The sequence below is a fragment of the Canis aureus genome, unplaced genomic scaffold, assembly GCF_053574225.1.
Source record: "Canis aureus isolate CA01 unplaced genomic scaffold, VMU_Caureus_v.1.0 ptg000374l_RagTag, whole genome shotgun sequence".
Lineage (NCBI taxonomy): Eukaryota > Metazoa > Chordata > Mammalia > Carnivora > Canidae > Canis > Canis aureus.
This window is the reverse complement of record NW_027554586.1, coordinates 10,245-27,521: the sequence shown is the minus strand read 5'-3', so window position 1 is coordinate 27,521 and position 17,277 is coordinate 10,245. Positions and strand designations below refer to the sequence as shown.

Sequence of the window (17,277 nt, the reverse complement as noted above, 5' to 3'; positions counted from 1 at the left end):
GGGTTGTGGAATGCACCGAAGAATAGAATTGTTGTGAGGATATTTATTATAATGATATTTGCGTACTCTGCTAGAAAGAATAGGGCAAAAGGACCCGCTGCATACTCTACGTTAAATCCAGAAACTAGTTCGGATTCTCCTTCAGTTAAGTCGAAGGGGGCTCGGTTAGTTTCTGCTAGAGTAGAAATGAATCATATCATGGCTAGGGGCCAGGCCGGAAAGATTAGTCATATATGTTCTTGGGTGATAATTAGTGTGGATAGTGTAAATGACCCGTTTATTAGGAGGACTGATAGGAGAATGATTGCTAGTGTTACTTCATATGAGATTGTTTGAGCTACTGCTCGGAGGGCTCCGATTAGAGCGTATTTGGAGTTTGAGGCTCATCCTGACCAAAGGATGGAGTATACGGCGAGACTTGATATTGCTAGTATGAATAGGACTCCTAAGTTTATATTAATGAGTGGGTAGGGCATTGGGAGAGGGATTCATATAGTTAGGGCTAGTGATAGAGCTAGAATGGGGGCTAGAATGAATATTGATATGGAGGATGTAAGTGGTCGTAGAGGTTCTTTTGTGAAGAGTTTTACTGCATCTGCGATTGGTTGAAGGAGGCCGTAGGGGCCTACGATATTAGGCCCTTTTCGAAGTTGTATGTAGCCTAAGACTTTTCGTTCAACGAGGGTGAGGAAGGCTACGGCAAGAAGGATTGGGATGATAAGAGAGATAATGTTGATAAAGAACATTTTGTTAGGGAGAGGAATTGAACCTCTGATAATAAAGGTTTAAGTTTTACGCAGTTACCGGGCTCTGCCACCCTAACAAAGCCCCTTTTCTCGGGCTTATGAGGAGATAAACTGGTTAGATTGAGTTGACTTCATCTATTAGTTTTAAGGCGCCTTTGTGAGGTAGGCCTTACATCCCTTGTCCTTTCGTACTGGGGGAGGTTATATAATAGATAGAAACCGACCTGGATTACTCCGGTCTGAACTCAGATCACGTAGGACTTTAATCGTTGAACAAACGAACCCTTAATAGCTGCTGCACCATTAGGATGTCCTGATCCAACATCGAGGTCGTAAACCCTATTGTCGATATGGACTCTTGAATAGGATTGCGCTGTTATCCCTAGGGTAACTTGTTCCGTTGATCAAAAATTATTGGATCAATAAGTGATGTTATATTTTGACTTGTGGGTCTAAATTTTAATCACTCGGGAGTTTTTTTATATTCCGAGGTCACCCCAACCTAAATTGCTAACCCACAATAATGGTGTAATGTTATGCCTTGTAGGTATTTAGTATCCATAAGTTTGGGTTAGTTAATTAAAGCTCCATAGGGTCTTCTCGTCTTATTGTGGCATTCCCGCCTCTTCACGGGAAGGTCAATTTCACTGATTGGGAATAAGAGACAGTTAAACCCTCGTGTGGCCATTCATACAAGTCCTTATTTAGAGAACAAATGATTATGCTACCTTTGCACGGTCAGGATACCGCGGCCGTTAAACAAGTGTCACTGGGCAGGCAGTGCCTCCAATACTAGAAATGCTGGAGGTGATGTTTTTGGTAAACAGGCGGGGTTTGTGTTTGCCGAGTTCCTTTTACTCCTTTTAATCTTTCCTTAAATGCATGCCTGTGTTGGGTTAACAATAGGGTAGATAAGTATTTCATTTTTGGGTTGATATTATCAGATTGTTAACTATCAGTGGTCTATCCGTTTCTGATATAAGCTTATGCGGGGAGAAAATAGTTCTTGTTACTCATACTAGCATTGTTGCTTCTATATTTAAATAGAATGGCCCAGGAGGTATAATTAGGAGTTGATGTAATATGATTGGGATTAAGTTATATTGTTTGTTGAGCTGGAACGCTTTCTCAATTGGTGGCTGCTTTTAAGCCAACTATGGTGATGTTAGTATATACTCTCTAATAAAGGTTGTATCCTGATTCTAAGAAGCTGTACCTTCTTAGACTATATTTTAAATTTACATTAAAATTTTGTTTTTTTTTAGGTAAATTTAAAGTTGAACTAAAATTCTGTTTGTGGGCAACCAGCTATCACCAGGCTCGTTAGGCTTTTCACCTCTACCCACAAATCTTCTCACTATTTTGCTACATAGATGAGTTGATCCTTTTAGATTGTTTATGGGTAGCTCGTCTGGTTTCGGGGAGCTTAGCTTAAGTTCTCTTTGTTAAGTCGTTTCTGGCTAGTTCATTATGCAAAAGGTAAAAGGGGTAATCTTTGCTGTTTAATACTGTTAAGATGTCTTTCATCATTCCCTTACGGTACTATCTCTATCGCTCCAATTAAAATTTCTATCTCCTATACTTTTATTATTTAACTAAATGTTTTACTTTATATGTCTGTGATACTTAAGTTTGGGGTTAGTTGGGCTAGCTTTTGTTCAAAGTGGTCATAAGTAATGAAATCTTCTGGGTGTAGGCCAGACGCTTTAGTTAAGCTACACTTTGATTAATCCAAGCACACCTTCCGGTATGCTTACCTTGTTACGACTTGTCTCCTCTTGTGTCTTAGTTAAGTTAATATGGTTATGGTTGTGTCTTATTACTTGAGGAGGGTGACGGGCGGTGTGTGCGTGCTTCATGGCCCTATTCAATTAAGCTCTCTATTCTTAATTTACTACTAAATCCTCCTTCAGTTTTTAATTTCATAAAAACGTTCGTGGAATGTTCTTGGGTAGAAAATGTAGCCCATTTCTTCCCACCCCATAAGTTACACCTTGACCTAACTTTTTTATGTAAAATGATTGTGCTTACTATTCTACCTTTTGAGGGTTTGCTGAAGATGGCGGTATATAGACTGAATTAGCAAAGGGTGGTGAGGTTTATCGGGGTTTATCGATTATAGAACAGGCTCCTCTAGAGGGATATAAAGCACCGCCAAGTCCTTTGAGTTTTAAGCTATTGCTAGTAGTCCTCTGGCGAATTATTTTGTTGTAAAATTATCTATGTTTAGGGCTAAGCATAGTGGGGTATCTAATCCCAGTTTGGGTCTTAGCTATCGTGTAGTCAGATTATTATAAAGTCACTTTCGTGGTCTATTTTATGGTAACTGTAGCTTTTTACGGCTTAGTTAAGTTTTAACTTTAGTGCAAAGGTATCTTAAACACGCTTTACGCCGTGGGCCTATTAGTTTGGGTTAATCGTATGACCGCGGTGGCTGGCACGAAATTTACCAACCCTTTTTAGTATGGCTTAGTCAAACTTTCGTTTATGGCTTAATTTTTATCACTGCTGTATCCCGTGGGGGTGTGGCTTAGCAAGGTGTTATGAGCTACTTAAGAGTGTGCTTGATACCTGCTCCTTTAGATCACTGCTGATTTTAAGGGCATTCTCACTGGGGCGTGGAGACTTGCATGTGTAAGTCTACTAAGAACTAATAGGAAGGCTAGGACCAAACCTTTGTGTTTATGGAGTCGTGCGACTCATCTTGGCATTTTCAGTGCCTTGCTTTATTAATTAAGCTACATTAACTTATACTGAAATTGTAGTGTGTATAATAAATAAAATACATAGTAAATATGAGAGGAAAAAAAAAGGGGATGCTATCTATAGATAGACCACGAGATCGAATGCGTGTAAGACTGTTGTGTTAAGTTAACTAGAGTAGCAATACATTTGTATACAATTTAAATAAAGCTTGTGAGTATTGTATGCACTTAGTCCTGTTTTTGGGGTTTGGCAGGACATAAATAAGTGTATAATAGATGACATGAGTTTATGGGGGGTAAGGGGGGTTTGTATAAGTTAACTTAATGTCTTGCGCGTGTACGTACGTGTACACACGTGTACGTACGTGTACACACGTGTACGTACGTGTACACACGTGTACGTACGTGTACACACGTGTACGTACGTGTACACACGTGTACGTACGTGTACACACGTGTACGTACGTGTACACACGTGTACGTACGTGTACACACGTGTACGTACGTGTACACACGTGTACGTACGTGTACACACGTGTACGTACGTGTACACACGTGTACGTACGTGTACACACGTGTACGTACGTGTACACACGTGTACGTACGTGTACACACGTGTACGTACGTGTACACACGTGTGTCCTAGAATTATATGTCCTGAAACCATTGACTGAATAGCACCTTGATTTTATGCGTGAGTTGATAAATGATAATGAATAAGTCCAGCTACAAGTTATTTGACTGCATTAGGGCCGCGACGGGCATATTCCCTGAGAGCAGAAGATAAGTTAGAGTTAGTGCCGTTGCGGTCATAGATGAGTGATAGCAGATTCCCCCCCTAAAAATAAAAGATACCAAATGCATGACACCACAGTTATGTGTGATCATGGGCTGATTAGTCACTAGTCCATCGAGATGTCCCATTTGCGAGAATTAGTAGGATTGGAATAAATAGAGTCATGGCCCTGAGGTAAGAACCAGATGCCAGGTATAGTTTCATGATAGTAACCCCCACATTAGCATGGGCCCGGAGCGAGAAGAGTGACATTACAGGCAAGGATTGATGGTTTCTCGAGGCATGGTGATTAAGCCCTTATTGGACTAAGTGATATGCATCTAGTTACTGTTGAGGATCAATGGGTTGTGGAATTGGACTAGACATGTCCTATGTAAAGATATAATATCATGTACATGCTTATATGCATGGGGCAAGCCATTAATGCACGACGTACATAGGGGAGGGAAAGAAGGATTTTTTGGAGATACTGACATAGCACAGTAGAGGTGGTCCAATATATGAATGTAGGGGGTGTCAGGGAATAGTTTAAGAAGAATTTCAGCTTTGGGTGCTGATGGTGGAGCAAGAGCTTCTTCCTTGAGTCTTAGGGAGGGCGACTACTCTCCATTTTTGGTTTACAAGACCAAGGTAATGATTATACTACAAAGACTCTTCATTTTAGAAGATTATTTTCGATAACGCTAATTGTTGGCATTAGAATCAATAGGATGGTGAAATATAGAATTGAGGCGACCTGTCCGATAATGATGAAAGGGTGTTCAACTGGCTGTCCTCCAATCCAAGTTAAAGTGAGAAGATCGGCGACTAAAAGTCAGAATAGGCATTGGCTGAGGGGTCGGAATATTATACTGCGTTGCTTAGATGTGTGGAGGAATGGAATGAATGCTAAAATTAGGATGGAGAATACTAGGGCGAGTACACCTCCTAATTTATTAGGGATAGATCGTAGGATGGCATAGGCGAATAGGAAGTATCATTCAGGTTTGATATGTGGAGGGGTGTTTAGGGGGTTTGCAGGGGTGTAGTTGTCTGGATCTCCTAATAGGTCTGGTGAAAATAAAACTAGTGATATTAAGACTAGGAGCAGGAGTAGGATTCCTAGGATATCTTTAATTGTGTAGTAGGGGTGAAACGGAATTTTGTCTGAGTCTGATGTGATTCCTGAGGGGTTGTTGGATCCGGTTTCGTGTAGAAATAGGAGGTGTACTATTGCTAGAGCTGCGATGATGAATGGAAAGATAAAATGAAATGCAAAGAATCGTGTTAAGGTTGCTTTGTCTACTGAGAAGCCACCTCAGATTCACTCTACTAAGTTGGTTCCGATATAGGGGATGGCGGAGAGAAGGTTAGTGATTACAGTTGCCCCTCAAAATGATATTTGTCCTCACGGCAGTACATAGCCTATGAATGCTGTGGCTATGGTTGCGAATAGTAGTACAATTCCAATGTTTCATGTTTCTATGAATACATAGGATCCATAGTATAGGCCTCGTCCCACATGTATGAATAGGCAGATGAAGAATATGGAAGCGCCATTTGCATGTATATAGCGGATAATTCAGCCGTAGTTAACGTCTCGACAGATGTGGGTGACCGATGAAAAAGCTGTGGCCGTGTCCGATGTGTAGTGTATAGCTAGAAATAAACCTGTTAGAATCTGTAGAATCAAGCATACTCCTAATAAGGACCCGAAATTCCATCAAGCAGAGATGTTAGATGGCGCTGGGAGGTCAATGAATGAATTGTTGACAATTTTGGCTAGTGGGTGGGTTTTTCGAATGTTGGTCATTAATGTTCTTATAGTTGAAATACAACGATGATTTTTCATGTCATTAGTCATGGTTAAATTCCATGTAGGAATAATGATAACATACATTGTATTTATTTTAAGTATCGTTTTTGTGATGAGTTTTGTGGGTTTTGCCACTAAACCATCTCCTATTTATGGTGGGCTTGTGCTAATTATTAGCGGTGGGATTGGTTGTGCGATTGTTCTGAATTTTGGGGGTTCTTTTTTAGGGCTGATAGTGTTTTTAATTTATTTGGGGGGTATATTAGTAGTATTTGGTTATACAACTGCTATGGCTACTGAGCAATACCCTGAGGTGTGAGTTTCAAATAAGGCTGTTCTAGCGGCTTTTATTACTGGTCTATTGTCTGAGTTGTTGACTGCTTGCTATATTTTGAAGGATGATGAGGTGGAGGTAGTATTAAAGTTTAATGGAATAGGGGATTGGGTAATTTATGATACGGGGGACTCTGGGTTTTTTAGTGAAGAGGCTATGGGTATTGCGGCTTTATATAGTTATGGAACCTGGTTGGTGATTGTTACAGGTTGGTCGCTGTTAACTGGTGTGTTGGTTATCATGGAAGTTACCCGTGGTAATTAAGGATTAGTAGGCTGAGAATTATAGTTAGTATGAACGATAGGAAATAGAGCTTGATGAGACCCTTTTGATTTGAAATAAGGGTAGAAGATTTTATTTGGAAATACGAGATTGATTTGGGTAGGATGTTTTCTAGTCAGATGGAGTCCAGAAGTATAGATGCTGATTTCTGGCTGATGGTTAAACTTGTTTTAGGTGTGAGGCGGTGCATAATGGTTGGATAATAGCCAAGGAGGGTGGAAAATTTAAAGTAATTAGATGGATAGTTAAATTTGAGTCCTTGTATGGTAAGGTTTAGTTCTAGTGCCAGGATGAAACCCAAGATAGTTACTGCAAGGGCTATCATTTTTAGATAATGAGGCATAGTTATCTGTGGGATGGTGGTGGGTGTGATGCTGTGGGAGATAATGTATCCTGCAAATACACTTCCGATAAGGAGTCGTTTAATAGAGTTAATTAGGAGAGGATTATTCTCGTTGATAAGGATTATAGGGGAGAAGCGGGGCTGGCCTAGTAGAGCGAAGAATATAATTCGGGTGCTGTAGGCAGCGGTTAGGGATGTGGCAACGAGTGTAATTAAGAGGGCTCAGGCGTTGGTATTCGACGTGTTAGCGGACTCGATGATCAGGTCTTTGGAGTAGAATCCTGTAAGGAAAGGTATGCCTGTTAATGCGAGGCTTCCGACAATCAGGGAAGTTGTGGTGAAGGGAAGGACTTTAAATAGGCCACCTATCTTTCGAATGTCTTGTTCATCGTTTAGGCTGTGGATAATTGACCCTGAACATATGAATAACATAGCTTTAAAAAATGCGTGAGTGCAGATGTGTAAGAAGGCTAGGTAAGGCTGGTTAATGCCAATTGTTACTATTATTAGGCCTAGTTGGCTTGAGGTAGAGAACGCTACAATTTTTTTGATATCGTTCTGTGTAAGAGCGCAGATTGCAGTAAATAGTGTAGTAATAGCCCCTAAGCATAAAGTGAGGGTTTGAATAGTTTGATTATGCTCTATTAGTGGATGAAAGCGGATAAGAAGAAATACTCCTGCTACAACTATTGTGCTTGAGTGAAGTAGGGCTGATACAGGAGTGGGGCCTTCTATGGCTGAGGGGAGTCAGGGATGTAAGCCGAATTGAGCAGATTTACCGGTAGCTGCTAATAGTAAGCCAAGTAGCGGCAAATTAAAATTATCGTTTGTTGTAATAAAGATTTGTTGAAGGTCTCATGTGTTTAAGTTCAATAGAAACCATGCTATGGTTATAATGAAGCCTACATCTCCAATACGGTTATAGAGGATAGCTTGTAGGGCAGCTGTATTTGCATCGGTTCGGCCGTATCATCATCCAATAAGTAAAAATGATATAATGCCAACTCCTTCTCAGCCAATGAATAGTTGGAATATGTTGTTTGCGGTGACTAAGACTATTATAGTAATAAGAAATAAGAGAAGATACTTGAAAAATCGGTTAATATAAGGATCGGAGTGTATATATCATATAGAAAACTCTATAATAGACCACGTGACAAAAAGGGCTACGGGCACAAAGATTATTGAGAAGTAGTCTAATTTAAAACTCATGGATAGTTTTATGGTCTGGATTGTTATTCAATGTCAGTTTGAAACAATTGTTTCCTGTCCTGAGTAGATGAATATTATTGTGGGAATTATGCTAATTATGAATGCGTAAGAAGTAGCGGTTTTTACATAGTATGGGTATAGCTTATTTTTGTAGAGTTTAGTAGAGGTTATAATGATGGGCAAAGTAAGAATGACTAGAGCTGTGATTATGCATGAAGTAAATATATTTATTACTTTTATTTGGAGTTGCACCAATTTTTTGGTTCCTAAGACCAATGGATTACTTCTATCCTATAAAAGTTGAAAAAGCCATGTTCTTATACATGGGAGCATGAGTTAGCAGTTCTTGCAGTACTTTTTCGGTAAGCAAAAAGGTTTGAGCTTTTATTATTAGATTCACAATCTAATGTTTTTGTTAAACTATGCTTACAGTAGATGGGACCGAGAATAATTTTAGGGTTAAGGGATAGGAGGAGTAGAGGCAGTAGATGCAAGGTTATTAGGGCATTTTCTCGTGTGAATGACGGTTTGATATTTTTGATATGGTGGGAATATTTACCACGCTGTGTGGTGATTAGTATATAAAGTGAGTATAGGGCAGTGATGGTGATGTTAATTCCTATTAGAATAATAGTAATGTTGGATCATGAGAATGAGGATATCACTACAAATAGTTCTCCGATAAGATTAATTGTTGGAGGAAGAGCCAGATTTGTGAGGCTTGCTAATAACCATCAGGCTGCTATCAGGGGAAGGAGGGTTTGAAGTCCTCGTGCGAGAATCATAGTACGGCTATGGATTCGTTCGTAATTGGAGTTGGCTAAGCAGAATAGCATCGAGGATGTTAAACCATGGGCAATTATTAGGGCTGTTGCACCTATATAACTTCATGGTGTTTGAATAAGAACCGCTACAATAACGAGTGCCATATGACTAACTGAGGAGTATGCAATTAGGGATTTTAGATCTGTTTGACGGAGACAGATAGAGCTTGTTATGATTATGCCTCATAGAGATAATATTATGAAAGGATACGCTATGAAGTTGGTCAGGGGGTTTAGTAGGGTTGTAATTCGTATCATGCCATAGCCTCCTAATTTCAGGAGTACGGCGGCAAGTACCATGGAGCCGGCAATAGGGGCCTCTACGTGTGCTTTTGGTAGTCACAAGTGGAGGCCGTATAGAGGTATCTTTACTATGAATGCTATCATGCATGCCAATCATAAGAAAACATTAGATCAGGAGTTTGGCAGAGGTTGAATTCAGTATTGAATTATGAGAAAATTTAGGGAGCCCATGAAATTGTGGATGTAAAGGAGAGCTACTAGGAGTGGGAGAGATCCTATTAAAGTATAAAATAAGAAGTAGAGCCCTGCGTTTAGTCGTTCAGTTTGATTCCCCCATCGGGTAATAATGATCAGGGTTGGGATTAGTGTTGCCTCAAATAGGATGTAAAAGAAGATAAGTTCAGAGGCGGTGAAAGTTATAATTAGGAACAACTGGAGAAGAATCAGTATTGAAATATATAGTTTTTTTCGAGTTAAGGGTTCTTTTGATAAATGGTGTTGGCTTGCTATAAGTATAAGGGGTAGAAGTCATGTTGTAAGTGCTAGTAGCGGTGCTGATAGGGAGTCAGAGAAAAATATTAAGGAGGGGTTCAATGTATTATCATTTGGTTGATTCAGGTAGAATAAGCTGATTAAGCTGATTAGCAAACCATATGTTGTCGTGTTAATTCAGATTATGTTAGGCTTTGATACTCATGTAAGGGGGATCAGTATGATAGTGGGGATGATAATTTTTAGCATTGTAAGAGGTTTAGGTTTTGTACGTAATCAGTCCCGTAGGTGTTAGATACTATAACTAGTAGAGATAGTCCTAATGCTGCTTCGCAGGCAGCAAATACTAGTAGTACGATTGGTATCATGCTGGCTAATGTAAGGTGGTTGTTGAGAATAGTTACAGATATTATTACAAATAGTGATAATATTATGCCCTCTAAGCATAGTAGCGATGATATTAGGTGTGATCGATAAACAAGTATACCTATTAGAGAAAGAATGAATGCCAGAAAGATATTAATATATACTATGGACATATGATAATTATGAGATAAATCATAATCTAATGAGTCGAAATCATTTGTTTTGGCTTAAACTAATTATCATATTCGGTTCATTCTAGCCCCTTTTCGGTTCATTCGTACGCTAGGCTTGCAGCTAGGAGGGAGATTAGTAGGAGTGCTATGATAAGTATTGTTGTCAACTTGTTGGTTTGTGACGCTCAGGGAAGTGGGAGTAGGAGTGCGATTTCTAGGTCGAAAAGCAGGAATGTGATGGCAACTAGGAAGAATTTTATAGAGAAAGGTAGGCGAGCAGATCCCATGGGGTCAAAACCACATTCGTAGGGGCTTGTCTTGTCTGTATAAATATTTAGTTGGGGAAGTCAGAATGCGATTAGTACAAGTAAGGACGCTAGGGTTACATTAGTTATCAAGGTTAGTATTACGTTTATTACTTCTTTCCAGGTTGATCTGGAGCTAACTGATTGGAAGTCAATTGTACTAGTTATACTAAAGAAATAGGATCCTCATCAATAAATAGATACATATAAGAATAGTCAGACTACATCAACAAAGTGTCAATATCATGCAGCGGCTTCAAATCCGAAGTGGTGGTTTGATGTGAAGTGGTAGTATAGTTGTCGGAGAAAGCACACGATAAGGAATGTGGAGCCAATAATTACATGTAGTCCGTGAAACCCAGTAGCTATAAAAAAGGTAGATCCGTACACTCCGTCGGAGATTGTAAAAGATGTCTCGTAGTATTCGGAGGCCTGTAATAGTGTAAAATATACGCCTAAGGAGATTGTAATAAATAGGCCTTGAAGTATGTGTTTACGATTGCCTTCTATTAAACTATGATGGGCTCAAGTAATAGATACTCCGGAGGCTAGGAGGACTGAGGTGTTGAGTAGAGGAACTTCTAGTGGGTTAAGAGGAATAATGCCGGTGGGAGGTCAGCAACCTCCAAGTTCAGGAGTAGGGGCTAGGCTGGAATGGTAAAAGGCTCAAAAGAAGCCTGCAAAGAAAAATACTTCTGATACAATAAAAAGAACTATTCCGTACCGTAGTCCTTTTTGTACAATAGGGGTGTGATGTCCTTGGAATGTGCCTTCTCGGATCACATCTCGTCATCACTGGTATATGGTTAGCAGGTTGGTTGTGAATCCTAATGTAAGTAGGGATATTGAGTTATAGTGAAATCATATGATAAGACCCGATGTTATAAGAAGGGCAGAAAGGGCTCCTGTTAGCGGTCATGGGCTTGGGTTAACTATATGGTAAGCGTGAGTTTGGTGGGTCATTAGGTGTTGTCATGTAAGTATAGACTTACTAGTAAGGTAAAGACATAGGCTTGAATTAAGGCAACAGCAAACTCTAGAATCGTAAATAGAATTAAAATAATAAAAGTGATGAAAGCTGTGGTCGCGCTAATATTAATAAGAGCTAAGGTAGCCCCTCCAATCAAATGGATTAGGAGGTGTCCTGCAGTAATATTGGCGGTTAATCGAACGGCTAGAGCTATGGGTTGAATGAATAGACTAATAGTTTCGATGATTACTAGTATTGGAATTAGGGGAAGAGGGGTGCCTTGGGGTAGAAAGTGTGCCAAGGATGCTTTGGTCTTATAGCGGAAACCGGTAATTACTGTCCCTGCTCATAGGGGGATTGCTATTCCGAGGTTTATAGAGAGTTGTGTCGTGGGCGTAAATGAGTGGGGTAGTAGTCCAAGTAGGTTAGTTGAACCAATGAATAGAATTAGTGATATAAGTATGAGAGCTCAGGTTCGTCCCTTTTGATTATGAATTGCTAGTATTTGTTTTGATGTTAATTGAATTAATCATTGCTGAATGGAGATTAACCGATTATTGATTAGGCGATTGGGTGCTGGGAATAAAATGGAAGGGAATATGACGATCAGTACTACAATAGGGAGACCTATTATTGAGGGGGCAGCGAAAGAGGCGAATAAATTTTCGTTCATTTGTTTTCTCAAGGATTATGTTGACTAGTGATTTTAGTAGACTTGGTTATTGGGTTTTCCGGGTAGTGGTGATTTGAAATTTTTAGTTGGAATAGAATGAAGAGGGTGAGAAATATTGAAAAGATTATAATAAATCAGGTGGATGTGTCTAGCTGTGGCATTTCATTAAGGGGAGGTTAAAACTCCCAGTCTTTAACTTAAAAGGTTAATGCTTTATAGCTTCTTAATGAGTAAGTCTAGTCTAGGTTATACTATTAAGGCAGATCAGGTTTCAAAATAAGATAGGGGGACTATTTCAAGAACAATGGGTATAAAGCTATGGTTAGATCCGCAGATTTCAGAGCACTGGCCATAATACAGTCCCGGTCGTATGGCTATAAGGGTGGTTTGGTTTAGTCGTCCTGGAATAGCGTCAGTTTTTAGACCTAGTGATGGAACAGCTCATGAATGCAAAACGTCTTCTGAAGAAATAAGTATTCGGATGGTTATTTCTATTGGGAGGACAACTCGGTTGTCTACTTCTAATAGTCGGAGTTCTCCTGGCTTTAATTCTTGTGTTGGGATTATGTAGGAGTCAAAGTTTAAGTCTTCATAATCAGTATATTCATAGCTTCAGTATCATTGGTGGCCTATTGTTTTCACGGTTAAAGAGGGGTTATTGATTTCGTCTATTATATAAAGGATTCGGAGGGAAGGTAGAGCGATTAGGATTAGGATAATGGCGGGTAGGATAGTTCATACTGTTTCTACTTCCTGTGCGTCTATTGTGCTTGTATGAGTTAATTTTGTAGTCAATATTAGGGAAATGATGTAGAGAACTAAAGAACTGATTAAGAATACAATTATTAGTGTATGGTCATGAAAATGAAGTAGCTCCTCTATAATAGGGGAGGTTGCGTCCTGTAATCCGAGTTGAAATGGGTACGCCATAGAGGTATATAGGGGTTTCACCTATAATTTAACCTTGACAAAGTTATGTAATATTTTACTAATACCTCCTGATTGAGAAAGACATAGTGGTTATGACATTGGCTTGAAACCAATTTTAGGGGGTTCGATTCCTTCCTTTCTTATTTTTGGATTACATATGTAGGTTCTTCGAACGTGTGATATGGAGGGGGACATCCATGTAGTCATTCAATATTAGTTGTAGTAAGTTCTACTATAGCAACTTCTCGTTTGGATGCAAAGGCCTCTCAGATTATAAAAATTATAAGCATCACCGCTGTAAGCGAGATAAACGATCCTATAGAGGAGACGGTATTTCAGGTGGTATATGCATCTGGATAGTCAGAGTACCGACGAGGTATTCCGGATAAACCTAGGAAATGCTGAGGGAAGAAAGTTATATTTACTCCCACAAATATAATTGTAAAGTGAATCTTTGCTCAAGTATCGTTAAGAGTATAACCTGAGAATAAGGGGAATCAGTGGGCAAATCCTCCCATAATGGCAAAAACTGCTCCCATTGAGAGCACATAGTGAAAATGAGCTACAACATAATACGTATCATGAAGAACGATGTCTAAGGACGAATTAGCTAGGACAATGCCTGTTAGCCCGCCTACTGTGAATAAGAAAATAAACCCTAAAGCTCATAGCATAGCTGGAGATCATTTAATATTGCCTCCGTGAAGTGTTGCCAGTCAACTAAATACTTTTACTCCTGTTGGAATAGCGATAATTATAGTGGCGGATGTGAAGTATGCTCGTGTGTCTACGTCTATTCCTACAGTAAACATATGGTGAGCTCATACGATAAAGCCTAAAAACCCAATAGATATTATTGCCCATACTATTCCTATATAGCCGAAAGGCTCTTTTTTCCCTGAGTAGTAAGTGACAATGTGAGAAATTATTCCGAACCCTGGCAGGATAAGAATGTAAACTTCAGGATGTCCGAAGAATCAGAATAAGTGTTGATATAGGATAGGGTCTCCTCCTCCAGCGGGATCGAAAAATGTCGTATTAAGATTACGGTCTGTTAAAAGTATTGTAATTCCAGCAGCCAGTACAGGCAGGGATAGTAGGAGTAGAACTGCTGTAATTAGTACTGATCATACAAATAGGGGGGTTTGATACTGGGATATTGCAGGGGGTTTTATGTTGATAATAGTAGTAATGAAATTAATTGCCCCTAAAATAGAAGAGACTCCGGCTAAATGTAAGGAGAAAATTGTAAGATCAACGGATGCTCCTGCATGGGCCAGATTGCCAGCCAGTGGGGGGTAAACGGTCCACCCCGTTCCTGCACCTGCTTCTACCATAGAAGATGCTAATAGTAGAAGAAAAGATGGAGGAAGAAGTCAGAAGCTCATGTTATTTATTCGGGGGAATGCCATGTCCGGAGCACCAATTATTAATGGCACTAGTCAGTTTCCAAAGCCCCCAATTATAATGGGCATGACTATGAAGAAGATTATTACGAAAGCAGGGCGGTTACGACGACGTTATAAATTTGATCGTCGCCTAGTAAAGTACCGGGCTGACCTAGTTCGGCTCGGATGAGGAGGCTCAAGGCAGTGCCTACTATGCCGGCTCATGCTCCAAATAGTAAGTATAAAGTACCAATATCTTTGTGATTAGTAGAGAACAGTCATCGGTTAATGAACATAGGTAAAATGGCTGATAAAAGCATTAGACTGTAAATCTAAAAATAGAGGTTTAAGTCCTCTTTTTGCCAAGCTCTGTGGTGAATTTTCATATTGAATTGCAAATTCAAAGAAGCAGCCTAGACGCCGCCGGGGCTTCTCCCGCCTTTTTTTTCTACGCGGCGGGAGAAGGTAGATTGAAGCCAGTTACTAGGGTATTTAGCTGTTAACTAAAATTTCGTGAGGTAGAAGCTCACCAATCTAGGGAGGGCTTAGCTTAATTAAAGTGTTTGATTTGCATTCAATTGATGTAAGATAGATTCTTGCAGCCCTTAGAGGTGATTTGGTCAGGGGTTAAGTGTATAGCACTTGCTTAGAGCTTTGAAGGCTCTTGGTCTGGTCTAACCTAAACTCCTAGTCCAAGACTGATAATATAGGTGTTAGCGGGAGTAGTATAGTTGAGATAATGATTAAGGGGGGTAGTAGGGTTGCCTTTTTTGTGTACTCGAATTGTCATTTTATTTTTATGTTATTTGTGGACGGGAATATGGTAAGTGCGGTGCTATATGTGAGTCGCAGGTAGAAATATAAGTTAAGTAGAGCGGTGATGGCTATTAGTGTTGGAATAATAATTATGTTATTTTTTGTTAATTCTTGAATAATTATTCATTTAGGGATGAAGCCAGATAATGGGGGTAGTCCTCCTAGGGATAATATTAAGATTAAGATTATGGAGGTGATTAGGGGAAATTTATTTCATATGTGGGATAAGGATAAGGTTGTGGTGGATGAGTTTAATATGAATAGTATGAAGGTAGATAGTGTTATTAGAATATATAAAGTTAAGTTTAGGATTATTATTGTAGGGTTGTAAATAATGATAGCGGCTATTCAGCCTATGTGGGCAATGGAGGAGTATGCTATGATTTTTCGTAGTTGAGTTTGATTTAGTCCGCCTCAGCCTCCTACTAGAACGGATGCGAGGGCTATTAGTATAAGAAGGTTGGTGTTAATTGATGGGGAGATTTGATATAGGATGGATATAGGTGCGATTTTTTGTCATGTTAGTAGGATTATTCCTGATATAAGTGTTACTCCTTGTGCTACTTCGGGAACTCAGAAGTGGAATGGAGATAGGCCTAGTTTTATTGTTAGGGCGGTGGTTATTATGATGGATGCGATGGGGTTTGAGATTTTTGAGATTACTCATTGGCCGGAGTAAAGAAGGTTAATGGTGACTCCTATTATTAGTAATATTGAGGCAGTAGCTTGTGTAAGAAAATATTTTGTAGAGGCTTCTATGGCTCGTGGATTATACTTTTTTATGAGGATAGGGATGATGGCTAGCATGTTTATTTCGAATCCAATTCAGATCAGTAATCAGTGCGAGCTTAGTATGACGATTATGGTCCCTGCCATGATAGTTGCTATAATAATAGTGAGAATAGGGGGTTTTATTAGTACGGGAAGGGTATAAACCAACATTTTCGGGGTATGGGCCCGATAGCTTAATTTAGCTGACCTTACTGTAGAATATAGTGTAAGTTTGGTAGCACGAAGATCTTTGAATTCTTAAGATTAGGTTCGAAGCCTATTATTCTAGAAATAAGAGGATTTAAACCTCTATTATTTACTCTATCAAAGTAACTCTTTTATCAGACATATTTCTTATGTTTGGGGTGGGATACTCGCGGTAATAATGGGTAAGGCAACATGTCATATGCATAGGGCTAAAGTTAGGGGTAGAAAATTTTTTCACAATAAGTGTATTAATTGATCATAGCGGAATCGAGGGTATGATGCTCGAATTCATAGGAAGCAGATAGTTAGTAAGAGGGTTTTTATAGTGAAGTTAATAGAGTAGAGTTCTGGTATAAATGGGTTGTGGAATGCACCGAAGAATAGAATTGTTGTGAGGATATTTATTATAATGATATTTGCGTACTCTGCTAGAAAGAATAGGGCAAAAGGACCCGCTGCATACTCTACGTTAAATCCAGAAACTAGTTCGGATTCTCCTTCAGTTAAGTCGAAGGGGGCTCGGTTAGTTTCTGCTAGAGTAGAAATGAATCATATCATGGCTAGGGGCCAGGCCGGAAAGATTAGTCATATATGTTCTTGGGTGATAATTAGTGTGGATAGTGTAAATGACCCGTTTATTAGGAGGACTGATAGGAGAATGATTGCTAGTGTTACTTCATATGAGATTGTTTGAGCTACTGCTCGGAGGGCTCCGATTAGAGCGTATTTGGAGTTTGAGGCTCATCCTGACCAAAGGATGGAGTATACGGCGAGACTTGATATTGCTAGTATGAATAGGACTCCTAAGTTTATATTAATGAGTGGGTAGGGCATTGGGAGAGGGATTCATATAGTTAGGGCTAGTGATAGAGCTAGAATGGGGGCTAGAATGAATATTGATATGGA

The 17,277-nt window shown here is 39.5% G+C and overlaps 1 pseudogene; it reads right to left on the bottom strand.

Annotated features, from left to right (window-relative positions):
• Positions 1–2,470: 2,470 nt before the first annotated feature.
• Positions 2,471–3,425, bottom strand: LOC144310058 (18S ribosomal RNA; annotated as a pseudogene).
• Between the last annotated feature and the right edge of the window lie 13,852 nt (positions 3,426–17,277).